This window comes from Dendrobates tinctorius, unplaced genomic scaffold (assembly GCF_039654945.1).
Source record: "Dendrobates tinctorius isolate UK_male_01 unplaced genomic scaffold, ASM3965494v1 ptg000039l, whole genome shotgun sequence".
NCBI classification, from domain to species: domain Eukaryota; kingdom Metazoa; phylum Chordata; class Amphibia; order Anura; family Dendrobatidae; genus Dendrobates; species Dendrobates tinctorius.
Genome location: NW_027361707.1, coordinates 41,326,255 through 41,343,054, shown reverse-complemented (window position 1 = coordinate 41,343,054; position 16,800 = coordinate 41,326,255).

Below are 16,800 nucleotides of genomic sequence, written 5' to 3'. Positions count from 1 at the left end.
CAGGCCTCCCTGTCAGTCCCCGGAAGGCACAGGAGGTTTTATGGCCGCCTGTCTGTGCTGCTCCCTCCTCTGTGAGAACAGTCTGTATTCTGCTGATGTAGTCACAGCTCAGTGGGGGGAAGTCTGTATTTTCCCTTCTTTCTCGCTCTATCAGAGTCTTCCTACTTGTAAATGCTACAGCTGAGATAATAGACGTCATTACAGAAATATTGTGCATACAAGTCCCTTATACAGTATATTAATGTCGGCTTGTGGAGATATAGGGGGTTTCTGTGAATCACCAGATCATGGGGTGTGAGTGACCCTTCCAGTATTATCCCCCATATTACCATGGGATGTCTATGGCATTAGGGTGGTAGATAAAATAGCATTTATATTACATGGAATCTGTCACCAGGTCCATGCTATTTTATCTGAGAGGAGCATGATGTAGGGACAGAGACCCTGATTCAAGCTATATATCACTTAGTTTACTGGATGCAGCAGATGGGATAAAATCCCAGTTTACTATGATGCAGATCTAGCAGAGCTCTGAATCCTGAGCCTTGTGTAACCCCGCACACACCACTCATTGGCAGCTTTTCGTGTACACTGTGCATAGGCAGAAAGCAGCTATTCAGTGGTGGTGGAGGGTTTACAGAGCAATAAGACTACATGGCACGAAAAACATAGTCCTCCAGTGATAATCTCCTACTGATCTCCCGTATTATCCAGCACATTACAATAATACTATTACACAGAGGATCCCCCTTATATTACATCCGTGTCTGCGGAGCGTCCGGCTTGTATCGTCCCCTACATCGCATCAGTGTAAATCAGCTGGGACATAATATAGGAGAAGATTTTACATCCTGAAATGTTTTCCTGCAGCTTCTATATCTTAGTATTATTTCTTTTTATTTTTTAGGACGTGATCAGATCATTGATCCCGGCAGGAGAGCCGCGTATGAGCGACTATGAGACATCTATACTGATCGGCACTGGAGCTTTTGGGTGAGATTTCTGTTCCCATAATCCCCGTTTCTCAGGGTTCCCTATGACAATGCTGCTGCCTCTGTGCTCTGCCATTCAGTGTTGTCATAGGGAAACGATCAGAGTCCACATCACTGTCCATATCTCAATGTCACTATTCAGCTCAGTTATACACAGCTGAGCGACCAGATCTGTAACAAATCAGCCTGTAAGGAAAGGGATGATATAATACATTACACCCACCGGTCCTAGACCTCATCTGTTCTTATGCTGCCGCCTCCACCACAGCTTCCCCGTCCTCCGAACCGATCTTCGGATTTTTGAGGCCTCATTATGGAACTGATAATAGTGATTGGCTGCACACGGTCACGTGAGGGGTGACACGATACTGACGCCAATGACATCTGCACCCCCACCCTCCACCATGACCATGTGAGTCCGATCACTGGCCTCAGTAGCAGAAGGGAGAACAAACAAAGACTGGCGCAGAGGATGAAGGACTGCAGTGATGGACGGGGAGGGACGAGGACAAGTGGGTGTAATGTGTTTAATTATATTTTATCTTCTTCCATCCCCTCCATTTATTCTGCCTTGGGCTGTGGAGAAAGATTAAAAAACATCTTACGACACTTGGAGAATTTTCAATTTTGACCAATTTATATTTGGATTGAATCGTATGTACTGGTCGGTTATAGTGAATCTGCCCAAGATGAGTTTCGGTAGATTCTCTCATCTATAATGTGACCTGGGTGAGGGTCCGGCAGACGTGGCATTGTGCAGACCCCCATAGGTGATCTATGTAATGTTATTTCATGGATTTCTAGTGATGGCCGGACTGCTGGTATCAAACATTACTACAAAAGATCATATAATGACTTGTATATACAGACTGTGAATAAGGGTTCATTATAAACCATGGATTCTCCTTCTCTCCAGGTCCGTCCACTTAGTGCGCCATAAAGAATCACAACAGATCTTCGCTATGAAGAAAATGGCCAAGAGGAACCTGAATACTCCACAGAAAATAGAATTGGCCTTTATCGAGAGGGACATCCAAACATTCGCAGATTGTCCCTTTGTGGTCTCCATGCTCTGCTCCTTCTCAACTAAATCTCACCTGTGTATGGTCATGGAGTATGTAGGAGGTAGGTCATATACATTGTATTATATTCTTCCCATGTCTGCTGACATCTTATCACCTCTCACATCATTAGTACTTGTCCCCGTGGACGTTACATCCCCTCCCAACGTTTACTATAGGATATCTCTTACCATGGTGTCCAGAATATCATTGATGTGTGTGATCTCCCTGTATGTCCGCACTGAGTACATCAGTATCTCCAGCTGTAGACGAGATGTGACATCACTTCATGTCATTAGTTACATAGATTATATTTCACCATGAAGTCAGACTAATTCATTTGTGCAGTATACAGTACATTATATCTTTATATATTGTCTCCTGCCCCAATGTTTCCTGTCACTTCTCATCACACATCATGGTGATCTGCTGTATAAACCCCTCACCGGTCATATTTCCTTTCTTCTATAGGTGGAGACTGTAGGACCCTTCTAAACACCAGAGGTCCTTTCCCTGTCCCGTTGGCCCGCTTGTACTTTGCAGAAGCTGTCCTTGGTGTGGAATATCTGCATAGTTACGGTGTGGTGCACAGAGACCTGAAGCCGGATAAGTAAGTGAATACCTGTAGTATAACAAATGTGGAAAGTTATCCTTTATTACCTCACGGTCTATGAAGCTAAAATCATCTTCTCTTTCACAGCTTCCTGATAACATCTGATGGACATATTAAAGTTACCGACTTTGGACTTTCAAAACTTGGAGTCATGATGCCAAACACCAACATCTACAAACAATCAACAGAGAACATCTCCAGAGAGTTCCTGGACGAGGAGGTTGGCATTACCTACAGGAACTTAGCTTGTTCTGCACAAATCTCATAACTCTATTTTCTCTTCCCTACGTTCTTCATTTTTAGAGAGCTTTTCCACTGATATGTTATCCTCTGTCATTCTGTTTTTATGTGAAGAGCTTGTCATAATAATTGTCTCATCGATTCTCATCTCTATCTTCTGTTGGTTTCCAGGTAATTGGCATCCCGTATTACATAGCCCCAGAGGTCATCCTGATGAAAGGCTATGGAAGACCTGTTGACTGGTGGGCAATGGGCATCATATTATATGAATTTCTCATGGGATGTAAACCATTTGATGGGTATTCCAGTGAGGAGATTTATGACAAAGCGATCACTGGTAAGTAGAATAATCTGATCATTGCCTTGACTGGTTTTCTTGGTTTAGTTCCTTCCTTTGCTTTATCTTACAGTCCAGTAAAGAGGTTTAATGTTCTGTAACTTTCTATATAACAGGAGATATACCATGGGATCCTTCTAACACTCCACCACCCGATGCTCAGGATCTCATCACTCAGCTGCTCAGAACAAATCCCGTGGATAGACTTGGGACAGGTAACAGATATAATATTAATATGTCCTTATTACACCGAGGACATATCGCTCATGTCCATGAGGATCTGCTCTTCTCTATCAGCTTCTCCATTTATAGCTCTCAGTACTAAGATTTTCACTCTATTTCCTACTTGTCTACTTGGTTGCACATTTAGTTCAAATTAAGATAAACTGTTCAGATATAGTTACATAGTTACAAAGACTTAAAAAAGACCTCGAACCATTAAGTTCTCCCTTTCTCCACCAATTGTTCATTTTGTCACTAAATTACCTATAACCCACAATGTTATGTGCAGTGAGGACATCTTGCAGTTCATTTTTAGAAGCTGTCATAGTGTCGGCCATTCCACAGTCTGACTGCTCTAACTGTAAAGAACCCTTTCCTGTTTAACTGCTGGAATCGCCTTTCATCCACCAGAAATGAGTGCCCCCTGGTCCTTAGTATGGTCCTTGGAAGGAATAAGACATGTGCCAGTCCTCTCTACTGACCACACATATATTTATACATATAAATGAGAGCTCCTCTGATGCATCTTTTTTCTAAGCAAAACAAGCCCAACTTTTCCAACCTCTCATCATAAGAGAGGCCTTCCATCCCTTGTAATAATCTAGTTGCCCACCTTTGAACTGATCTAACTTCTGAATGTCCTATTTTAAATGTGGAGCCCAAAACTGGATCGCATCTTCTAGATGTGGCCTCACAAGTGATTTATAAAGTGGTAAAAATACATTGGAATCGTGGGATTTTATCTCTTTTCATACATCTTAAAATCTTTGCTTTTGCGGCTGCTGATTGACATTGAGTACTGCTGCTCAGCTTACTTGTAACCCGAACACCCAAGTCCTTCTCCTGTTCTGTAGTCCCAAGTATTCTCCCATTTAATGTGTATGCAGCAATAGGATTACTCTGTCCTAGCTGCATTACTCTACATTTATCTACATTAAACGTCATCTGCCAAGTGTTTGCTCATTCAGACATCTTATCCTGATTGTTTTGCAAAATTGTAAAGTCTAGGTCAGATTTTAGTATCCTACATAGTTTGATGTCGTCAGTAAAGACTGACACTTTCTTTACTCTCAAACATATCCAAAAGGTCATTAATAAAGAGGTTAAAAAGAATTGGTACTAGCACAGATCCCTGCGGTACTCCACGGCTCCCAGGACAGATCCCTTCAGCCCCAGTACAGATCCCTGTGGTCCTCACTGCTCCCAGTACAGATCTCTGTGGTCCCCACTTCTGACTATATCCCATTTAGAGAATGTACCATTTAAGACGACTCTTTGTTTCCTGTCATTTAGCCAATTCCTTACCAATCTACATATAATTTCAACCAGTCCCTGCTTATGGTGCGTCACTATAAGGATGTTATGTGGAAAAATATTAAATACCTTTATAAAGTCCAGATAAATCACGTCAGCTGCATTACCAACATCCAGACTTGCACTTACCTCCTCATAGAAACCCAACATGTTAGTTAGACACGGCCTATCTTTAGTGAATCCGTGCTGTTTGTCAGTTATTATATTATTCTCTGCAATATATTTCGGCAGGCTATCTCTTATAATGACCTCAAAAATTTTGCACACTACTGATGTAAGGCTTACTGGACGGTAGTTGCTGTCCCCACCTTCTTACCTTTTTTAAATATCGGTACCACGTCAGCCATCCGCCAATCCAGTGGCACCACTGTTGTTACAAGAGAGGCTAAGAATATAAGATACAGCGTTCTGTCAATTACTGAGCTCAATTCCCTCAGTATCCATGGTTGAATGCCATCTGGGCCAGGGGATTTGTCAATGTTTGATTTGCACAGACGCAGACATACTTCTTGTGTTTTGTCCGGTGGTGATCTTTGATTTTTGCCTTGTTGAATGATCCGTGGAATAGTTAGTTCATTGGTGAACACGGATGAAAAGTGCCTGTTTAATATCTCAGCCTTTTCTTTGTCCTCTATTATTATCTTGTTACTTGATGGTGGCCCGATTCTAACGCATCGGGTATTCTAGAATATGGCCAATTCGCATGCGTTTTCCCACGGAAAACATGCGTTTTTCACGCGATTTTTGCGTGCGGAATTCAAGCGCATTCCAAGCGATTTGAAGCATTGCTTGGAATGTGATTGACAGGTTGGTCACACTTGTCAAGCATAGTGCTTGACAATTGTGATCAACTTATTACTATTGATTCAAACCACAATTTTTTCAAAGTATTTAAATAGGCACTTCAACACATGAATCAACACTTGCGGACAAAAAGAATATTACTCCTTCTTATGTAAAATGAAGCGAACCACAATTATATTAAAAACATGTCACTTTAAAATTGGCTACATGTTCACTGTTTCTTGATAACATACCCCAAAAGGGGAAAAAAAACAGCAGACAATTATCTCCCAGATTTTTTCTGGATAGGAATATTAGTGTTTGTTTTGGATGGTGATTAAATAAACTGCTATTCTTAGTGTATTATTAATAATACTTAGATACAGGTTTATATGAAATAACACTTTGGATATGCATATGGATTAGAACCTCCATTGTTATTGTCTGCTGTTTTTTTCCCCTTTTGGGGTATGTTAGCAGGAAACAATGAATATGTAGCCGATTTTAAATGTCTTTATTTTGTTTAATAAAGTTAACTGTTTTTAATATAATTGTGGTTTGCTTCATTTTGGATAAGAAGGAGTAATATTCTTTTTTGTCCGCAAGTGTGGATTTTTACTATTGATGCTGCCTATGCAGCATCAATAGTAAAAGATAGAATGTAAAAAAGAATACAAATAAAAAAAAGGTTATTCTCACCTTCCGACGGCCCCCGGACTCTTTCCCTCCTCTCCAGGTTCCCGGCATCTTCCGTTCCCAGTAATACTTAGCGCGAAGGACCGAAGATGACGTCACTCTCGTGGGAACGCGACGTCATCAGCGGTGTTTCGCGCAAATCATTACTGGGAACGGAAGATGCCGAGCGCGTGGTGAGAGGAGGGAAAGAGTCCGGGGGCCGTCGGAAGGTGAGTATATCGCTAATTTTTATTTTAATTCTAATTTTTACAGGTTTATGGTACCCAGGGTCCGGAGGAGTCTCCTCTCCTCCGGACCCTGGGTACCGGCTAGCGCCGGACATCTTCCGGCTGCGTTGTTGCTGACATCAGTGCGTCTGGAGATGACCCGTGGCAATTGTCGGGAGATCAGCAGCTAACGCCGCTAATCTCCTGACGGTAGCAGTGGTGTGCTTCCTTTCAATTCCGGACTGTGCCTGCGCACTACGCCTGCCGCTGATTGGTCGCGGCCGTCTGGCCGCGACCAATCAGCGGCGTGGGATTTCCATTACAGACAGACAGACAGATTGAATAAGATGATTATATTGTAGATTATTGTCTTTTAAGGGACCTATACCATTTTTTTTTCTTTTTTGGCAATGATGTATTTATAACATTTTGGGGGATTTATTTTAATGTCACTGGCTATTTGTTTTTCTGTGGATAACTTTGCCAGCTTGATTTCTTTTTTAGATTTCTTACTTAGATCTTTATACTCCAGAAATGCTATTTCTGTATTATCGACCTTCAGGATTTTGAATGCCCTTTGTTTTAGTCTGATTAAACTTTGTAGTGTCTTATTTATCCATAATGGTTTCTTTTTATTCCGGGACATTTTATTACCAGAGGGTAGAAATTTTCTACAGGATTCTGTAGGATATCCTTAAACATCCCCCATTTATGGTCAGAATCCCCAGTTACCCAGATATGGCCCCAGCCTACTGGATTAAGCGCTTCCCTTAATTTGTTGGTGTGGAGCTGTCTCTGACTTGTTTTGTTTTTCTTTATCCAGGAGGAGCATTTGAGATCAAGAGTCATGCATTTTTTAGAGATTTAGACTTTGGTAACCTTCTAAGTCAAAAGCCATTGTACGTTCCTCAGCAGACATTGGATGTGAACACCAGTTTATTTATCAGTAAGTAGAAAAGCCATCATCTAGATTAAGTGGCTGTTTGTCACATCTTCCATATTATGTGATGATCAGTTCCTATTAATATTAATGATAAATGGTGACTGTGTTATACTGACAACCTCTAATAACACTTCATTATCTATGTCTTGTAGATCACTCTGGTATAAACAAACATCTGGACTCAGAGGATGAGGAGAGCTCAAGTGAGGACAATTTGTTTGACTTCCAAAATTTTACATCATCATCTGAAAGGCTTTCTAAGGTAAGTATGCTATTAATAAATACAAAATATGTGTAAAAAAGACCCATAAATTTAAACATAAAATGATTTCATATCTTGTTGCTTCCGCATGTAGCTCTATACCACCACTAACGGGATGATATACGATGAGGATCCCAAGTCACCTCCAGAGTGTACCCCAACATCCAACACTGACAACTCAGAAACGTGAGTAGATTATGGGGTCATTACTGGGAACTCCAGGCTGATATATGTGCACAACACCAAATATAGGACAGAAATACCATTATATCAAATGCAACACCCATCGCCCCATGGTTAGCGGTCATTGTGCTTTTGCCCTTAGAAAGTGCTTGTGATAACAGCCCATCATTATTGCAGCTGGTCATGTATTTTAGTGCTGCCCACACTATAGGAGAGATGTAGTATTACATGCCAGACATTCTAGGTAGTTGTTTTCCTCTCCGCTCTATAAAAGTTAGCTTTGAACAGAAGACCTTCCCTACTATAGCAGTCATATGTCCTATTAGGCTTTATAGTTGCTGTTCTTATAGTGAGACAACCCCTTTTATACTGAGCTTACTTGTGATTTAAATGTTTTTCTTCTTCCAAACAGGCAGAAAGAATCTGTCCCCGAACCTTCCATCTTCAGCTGGATGTTATCATCCTGCCAGCGCAGATTATCCAGGGCTGCTCAAGTATTTGCTTGTTGTTTCTGTTGCCCTTGTCTAGAACCATCTGAAAGACAGGAAACCTAAGCATCGAGCACCCTGAAGTCCAGCAGATCCACCATCACTGCTGGGCCTGTTTAGAAGCGGGACTAACTCCTAGCCGCGGTCTACGGACCAAACATTGGGCATGGGCAGGGCCTTGGGGGCAGATCCCAAGTGCGCTCAACCATGTGAAATAGCTTACGCTATTGGAAAATTTATAAAGTGCTCTCAGTGAGAGAAACAAAATAGGAATCTTGTCGGTATGATACCTTTAAATGGCTAACAAATAATAGTAAATGATGTTACAAAGCAAGCTTTCGAGACAACTTACATCTCTTCATCAGGCTGATATAGCAAAATATTTGAAGAAACCTTATTTATATACAGTTTAAAGCATATGCTGGTGTGATACATGGACATTTCAATAAACAAATACTGAGGTAGAAGAGAGAATCCTTAATTAGGTAAGATTACATAAGTGATGTGAAAGTTCTGTGAGATCAAAGAGCTATTTGGATGAAGTAGCTCAGATATTGTAATGGAACATAAAACCATCTGACAGATTGAGTCCTGTGTGAATAGAATCAAAGATTGTAATGAATTTGTGTTCCCACACCTTCGATGCTTCTGTGATTTAAAATTGCCTTTTAAAATGACAACTTTCATATTGTCTATGTTGTGTCCTGGATCACAGAAATGTTTAGCCACAGGTAAATGGGTTTTTTTGTCTGTAATTGTATGGTGATGAGAACTCATCCTTGCTCTCAGTCTCTGTCCTGTTTCTCCAACATAAAGGCCACCCACAGGACATATATTGCATTGAATTAAATACACCACATTGGAAGAGGATGCAATATATATCCTGTGGGTGGCTGTAATGAATAGAAGCGGAGGCAGAGATGGCGAAGTTCACATTCGTTTTTATTTTTTAAGTGGAACCTCGGGACCACAGTCTGGGGGGCTCCGAAGGGGGCGTGACTAGTGAGCCCCAGGTACCCGTAGTAAAGCCCCTCAGGCAGGGCCAGAATGGAATACCCAGAGGACACAGGTGCTACCTCCAGTTAGACCCCGAACACGTGGCAACTGTCTCCGGCGGGACCTAAAGGGATAGCAAAAGTTACAGCAGAGTTCGTAATGCGCTGGGTCCTGGATCCGGTTAGTTGGTAAGGAGTCGGCTAGTGATCTTCACACAGTCCTTGAGCTCGGATGGCTGTAGGCGGAACGGGATGGCTTAGGCCCAGATGGTTGCAGATATAACCAGGTAACACAGGATACTGATATGCTGTGGAAACAGAGAGCATTAGACAATGCACAGAGACTGCAGATGCAGTGCAGACAGGTTAGCATGAGAACCGGATGTAGCAATGATAGATACTCGTTGCTCCGGTGCTCTCCCTATGGAGGAGAGGCCAGAAATAGCAGCCAGTGTGCTGCCATTGGTTGATTGCATTTTTTGAATAATGCACGCCGCCTCTTTAAGAAGGCAAGAGAGCGGGCGGGTGTGCCCTAATAGCCTTAGCTACAGATCTCCTCACAGGGTGCCAGGAGGAGGAGTCAGGAGGGAGGACAGAACGCTGAGCAGCAGCATGAGAGACTCAAGGTGAGTGCCCAGAACGGAGAGCAGCGGCAGGCCTGGACGCAGCACCCAGACGGGGGCCAGGTGTAACAGCGGCAGACCTGGACGCAGCGCCAGGACAGGGACTGGGTGTAACAGTGGCCTCTATGTTGGAGAAACAGGACAGAGACTGAGAGCAAGGATGAGGTCTCATCACCATACAATTACAGACAAAAAAACCCATTTACCTGTGGCTAAACATTTCTGTGATCCAGGACACAACATAGACAATATGAAAGTTGTCATTTTAAAAGGCAATTTTAAATCACAGAAGCATCGAAGGTGCCCCCCACCTGCTCAAGGAACCTGCACTTCCTCTGCACCTTCCTCTTTGTCACCGTGTAAGGTGGTATAGTATGCAGGAAGGGGAACCTGAGTTTCCTCTGGGTCAGATTCTGGCTGTGTAGAGTGCGAGGGGAATGTAGTGGTCTGGGTCAATGTACCAGCAGCATCATCCAGCAGTGGCTGGGCCTCAGTGCACTTGTGGCGTCCCCAAGACTACGGTCGCCACTGTGGCATTGCCTTCCTCCTAGGGAGTGTGTTGTCAAGCTTGGGAGCAACGAAGGATCTCTCTAGCAGTGAAACCAACACACAACACATTTCCCACTCCAGGCCAGCAGGGAGACCTCTGAACCTGACTGCTGAGGAGCTGCTCTCTGTGGTCGGGAGGAGGTAAGTTAGGGCACTCTGTGCGGGGAAGTGTGTGGACGTGAGAAGGGGAGCTGAAGGATGAGCAGCGTTAAGGCTCACTCCTAGCTGGAGCGCATGGTCCGGATTCCGGTCTCCGAGTTTGTAGGGACACTGACGTTCCTGCAGCAGAAACAGGGGGAAGTAGCAGCTATAAATGCTCTGTACCCAACTAAGGCCCGGAGGCCCCAGCATCGACGTGTGTGAGGCAGAAGGAAAAGGCTACAGCTGTCTGCCATACAAGTAAAGTCTGAGGAACATCTGTTAGACAGGAGGCGTTGCAGTGAACCACGGTCCTGTGAGTGCTTCCCCCACAAGCGCTAGAAAGGAGACGTTCAGGATGGTACATGTTGGCGGAGTGTTGGAAGGGAGCTTTCCATTCTGGTCCCGGAGGTTGGCAGAGGTCCTGACCCGGAGGACACAGCACGAAGGCAGGCATCTGTGTAACCTGCAGACTGTGAGTAAAGCTTTGGAACTGCACGCTCTGGTGTCCTACAGTTATTCCAGAACCGCTACATCTGGGTACCAGCACCTACACCGCCTGTGCCTTTCCCCCATCACTACATCTACACTTCCCTGGGACTCCAGCTCCACCTGTGGGGAGCTTCACAACACCATCAGTCCCAAAGGATCTGCATGCAGCGTCGGCCTAACATCTATGTTGCCGAACACCTCAGGTGGCGTCAAACTATCTATATAAACTCTTTACCATTATACCACGCCATTTACATGGGCGCCCAGGGCCACCATCCGGGTCACCGCTGCTGTGACACATCCCACTGACACCGGCCCGGTACCGAGTACCCCACAGCCCTGGGAGGGCGACCCATATGCCGACTGCTGATCGGACGGCGTTATTCCCACGAACCTCCAAACAGCGTCCCTGAAGGCAAAGTTTTTGGTTTCCGGGGGCAGTATGATTGCAAAGCTGAACCTTAAAGGAATGTCCAAAAGGGCACCACCAGGAGTGGAGCCTGTGGCTTAATTGGACTGCACCCGGGAAACCACTACCATACAAGCTACAGAAAAGATGGACAGATTGCAAGCTTTGTCGATTCTGTGTGTGGTGTGGTATGTCCGTTTGTAGTTGTGCTAGCGATTTCTCAGCTTTATTCTGTTAACGACCGAGACTCCGGCATGGCCCCGCGGTACGCGTCAAGCTTACTAGATGGATACGCGAGGCTGTGGCACGTGAGATCGAGCAATAACAGGTCTAGCATTCCAGTACATGTCCGGGGCTGCATGCACGCTACACTGAAAGGACCAGCTTTTGTCGCTTACAGGTGCAGATAACCTGCTGAACTCCGTTAGTGATGGGGATCTGGGATTCAGATTATTCCCCGCGAACGATGATTTCCCAGTAAGTTCAGGTCAACCGCAATTCCGGAGTTAGGCCTAACCGTCATTCCTGAAAAAATTACGTGTCCAAACCACAGGTGCTGTAGCTTGCTTAACAGCTCGGCAGCCGTTCTCAGGCCCAGTATGGATTCAACAACATTGTAGAAAGTTGATAAAGGGTACAGTTTCACCGGATAACACGTATATATGTAGCCTAGTTTACTCATTAAAAATATATGTCTATAGATCAGGAGGCAGACTCAGATGTTCTCAGGCCCAGTATGGATTTGACCAGATTGTACAAAGTTCAGAAAGGGTACTTTATCACTGGATAGCAGGTATATATAGCATAGTTTAAACATGTAAAATCTCCGTGTTCTCAGTATGGATTACACAGCAATTTAAAAAGTGGAAAAAAGGAAATGCATTTGAGGCGTACACAACTATATACTTTTGGTGTTATTTTTAAATCTTCATATATATTTCTGTCTCAGTAATACAGTCCAGCCTGTCCGCAATAGGAAATGAGATGCATACAATTAGTGACATAAAGGCTATTGATTGCAGAAATCTAGCAATTATTATTCACGGGAAAAACTTCCGTCACAATTCTCATAGGCGATTCAGACCCTCAATTAATTTGTGTGTTGAGACAGTGAAAACATTTTTTTGTGAATAAAGTCTTGCTGTATCGCACTTCCGTTGATCCCATCACTGTTACTCATCTCAATCCAATTTTTATCACAGGGAGCGATGTAAACATGGTGCTCACTGGCTATCATGATCTGTCACGTAACTTTGGAGTGCAAAAGACAGAAGCCACAGGCCGTAGGCGATTCTATTTGATTGGCATGAGAGGGCACATTTTGAAATGTGCGCCGTAATGTCACACGTTTGCGAGTAGGAAAACTGTGAAAGCTGATGATAAACCACCACTGCATGTAATTGTGAGTCGACGTCCATAAGAAATGGAAGCCACTGATCATCTGGAGCTAGAGCCCGGCCAGCAGGACAGGGCATAGCTACATCTTAACCATCATCTTTCAGTTCAATCAATTTGTAGTGGCAGTCCCAGTGAAGGATTTGACAGCACAGACTACACAGCGGAGGAGCAGGGAGAGGTAAACATTGCAAATGCTGGGGCCCTGCCCAACCAAGGGGGCACACTCGTGGGCGTCGGTACTGGCACTGGGCCCCTCATAGTACGGCCGTGTGTCTGACGGCGGGTGTGCACCTCCACTGTCAGAGACACTTGATTGCACTATGAAGGACCCTATGACAGTGCCCGCGCCCAAGAGTCGGCCTACCCACCTGTCCAGGGCAACGGCACTCGCACAGTTTTGTGCGCTAGGTGGTGACCCCGGCCATGGGGGGGGCGCCCACTTAGGGAGGTTTACAAAGTGGCATATGTAGATGTGGGTCATTCAGCTGCTGCAAAAGGCGAAATAGGTCAAGTTCGCGGAATAGGAGGAGGACCAAAGCAAGCCATTTTTCTGGCAACCTATGTGTCATCAAGGGAAGGTAGGACAAAATCCTTGGAAACCCATGCATGGTTCATTTTAATGAAGGTTAGATCATCCACATTTTGGGTTGACAGACGGGTCCTTTTTTCTGTCAGGATTGATCCAGCTGCACTGAAGACTCTTTCCGATAGCACACTTGCAGCTGGTCAAGCAAGCTCCTGTAAGGCATATTGTGCCAATTCAGGCCAGGTGTCCAGTTTAGTGGCCCAATAGTCAAAGGGGAATGACCTGTGTGGGAGAACATTGATATGGGAGGAAAAGTAGTTGTTAACCATAGTTGACAACTGCTGTCTCCTGTCACTTTCCATCGATGCTGCATTAACAGTTGTGTGAGCGGTCCGTGAAAAATCAGTCCACAACATTGTCATGAAACCCCTGTCTTCAACGCCAATTCTGCTGTGTGCACCATGAACACCTCTGCCAAGCTGCCCCCGGCCCGTACGGCTCGTGTGAGAACCATCACCGCTGCTGTGTGCTGGGAATGCCTCAACCAACCGGTTAACCAGAGTTGCTTGTTTAGTAGCCAATATTAGGCCATGGTTCTCCTGTGGCATGATGTTTTGTAATTTGCCTTTATAGGGTGGATCCAGGATGCTGGCCAACCAGTAGTCGTCATCGTTCATCATTTTGGCAATGCGTGGGTCCCTTTTTAGGATCTGCAAGGCATAATCTGACATGTGGGCCAATGTTCCCGGTGTCAATGATGCACTGCGAGTGCTGGGTGGAGGAGCACTTTCTGGCAAATTCACATCCCTCCAGTCACGCACAAACCCTGTACCAGACCTTGCCACGCCAACATTTTCACTTGCCCCACGAGATGCATCCTCCTCCCCTAAGTAATCATCCCCATCATCATCCTCCTCCTCCTCTTCTTCCTCCACCTCGTCCAGGAGAGGTCCCTGAGCAGACAATGGCTGAATGTCATCAAGGATTCCCTCCACCTCTTCCTCCTCACCAACATTGGCTGCAGACGCCTGCTCCTTAAGGTGCGTCAAAGTTTGCATGAACAGACGCATAAGTGGGATGCTCATGCTTAGGATGGCGTCGTCTGCGCTTACCAGCCGTGTGCATTCCTCAAAACACTGAAAGACTTTACAGAGGTCTTTCAGCTTTGACAACTGCACACCTGTCAACTCCATGTCTGCTCTCAAAGTGCCTGGCCGTGTATCCTCCCACAAATGCATTATGGCCTGCCTCTGCTCGCACAGCCACTCAACCATGTGCAGGGTGGAGTTCCACCTTGTTGCAATGTCGATAATGAGGCGGTGGTTGGGAAGGTGGAGCAATCGCTGCAGCTTCTGCATACGCATGGAGTGTACAGGCGACCGGAGGATGTGCGCGCACAGTCTTTGCACCTTCTGGAGCAGGGCTGTTAACTCCGGATAATTATTGAGGAAGCACTGCACCACCAGGTTCAAGGTGTGAGCCAAGCAAGGTATGTGGCTGAGTTTTGAAAGGGCTATGGCTGCCACAGAAATACGGCCGTTATCACTAACTACCTTGCCTGCCTCAAGATGTACACTGCCCAGCCATGACTCAGTTTGTCGCTGAAAGTACTCGGCCAGCACCTCGGCGGTGTGTCTGTCGCCCAAACACATCATCTGCAACACAGCCTGCTGACGCTTTCCACTAGCTGCTCGATAGGGGGACACCTCGTGTGCAACAGTGGCAGCTGCAGATGGAGTGCTCGTACGACTGCGCTCTGTGGCCGAGCTTTCGCTTCTGGAGGAGGAGGAGGAGGGTCGAACGCCTACAGCCAACTGTTTCCTATACCGTGGGCTAGGCAGCACTGTCCCACCACCGCTGTCCCCTGTGGACCCTGCATCCACCACATTAACCCATTGCGCAGTGATGTACACGTAACGGCCCTGGCCATGCCGACTGGACCATGCATCAGTTGTGAGGTGCACCTTTCCACTCACTGACTGCTTGAGTGCATGGACAATGCGGTCTTTCACATGATGGTGGAGGGCTGGGATGGCTTTGCGAGAGAAGAAGTGGCAACTGGGTAGGTCATAGCGTGGTACTGCATAGGCCATGAGTTCGCGGAAAGCTGCGCTTTCCACCAACCGATAGGGCATCATCTCTAACGAGATTAGTTTGGCAATGTGGGCGTTCAAACCCAGTGTACGCGGATGAGAGACTGAGTACTTTCTTGACCTACTCATAGTGTCTGGGAGGGTGAGCTGGACTTGAGAGCTGCATATGGTGGAAGTAGTGGTGGACAGGGCGGACTGAGAGAGGGTTGATGATGGTGATGGAGTTGGTGTTTTTTCTGATGGCCTAGATTCAGTCTTTCGTTGATATAACATTGGGATTCCCTGACTGCTGTGGCCTTGCAACGACACCTCAACATTTGCTGCTGTGCTAACCCGTGGGCTTACAGTGGGGGAAACAATGTAGCGTTGCTGACTACCTTCTTTGTGATCAGTTGCACATGTGGTACTTGAGGTTTGGTGTTGTGTCCACACTTGCAAGTGCATGCTGGTTAAATGTCTAAGCATGCAGCTGGTATTTAAATTTTTCAGATTTTTCCCTCGGCTAAAGGTCTTTGCGCACTTCTTACAGATAACCTTGGCCTGATCATGAGGATTTTGTTCAAAAAAGTGCCACACTGCACTCTTCCTACTTTCGCAGACATTTTGCGGCCTAGCACGCTGTGATATTTTGACCCTCTGGACAAGCTGTCCAGCAACTCTTTTGATTTTTGGAACCTGTCTTTGGAGTGCTCCGAGCCTGCCAGATAACAGCTGTTGCGATGTCGATGTCTGCTGTGGATGCTCCTCCTCCTCATCTGAGCTATTGGAAGCAGCACCCTCTTCCCCCAATGGATGCCAATCTGGGTCAACAGCTGTGTCATCCATCACCTCCTCTTCAATGTCACGTGCACCTTCCTCTGTGTCACCGTGTATGGTGGTATAGTGTGCGGGAAGGGGCACCGGAGTCTCATCAGGGTCAGAATCTGGCTCTGTATACTGCGAGGACAATGTAGTGCTCTGAGTGAATGCACCAGCAGAATCATCTATCAGTGGCTGTGCATCAGTGCACTCCATGTCAGATTCATCTTGGCCTGGGTAAATCACCATTTGACTTGATAATCCAGGCATGGTATGTGAAAACAGCTCCATGGAGTAATCAGTAGTATGGCCTGCGTCATCCTTCAATCTTGGTTGGGGTGAAGGACACAAGGAAAGGTGTGGTTCATGAACATGAGCCTCCAATGACGACTCAGTGCTTTTATTTTTTACAACTTCAGAAGAGGAGGCGATAGAGCTG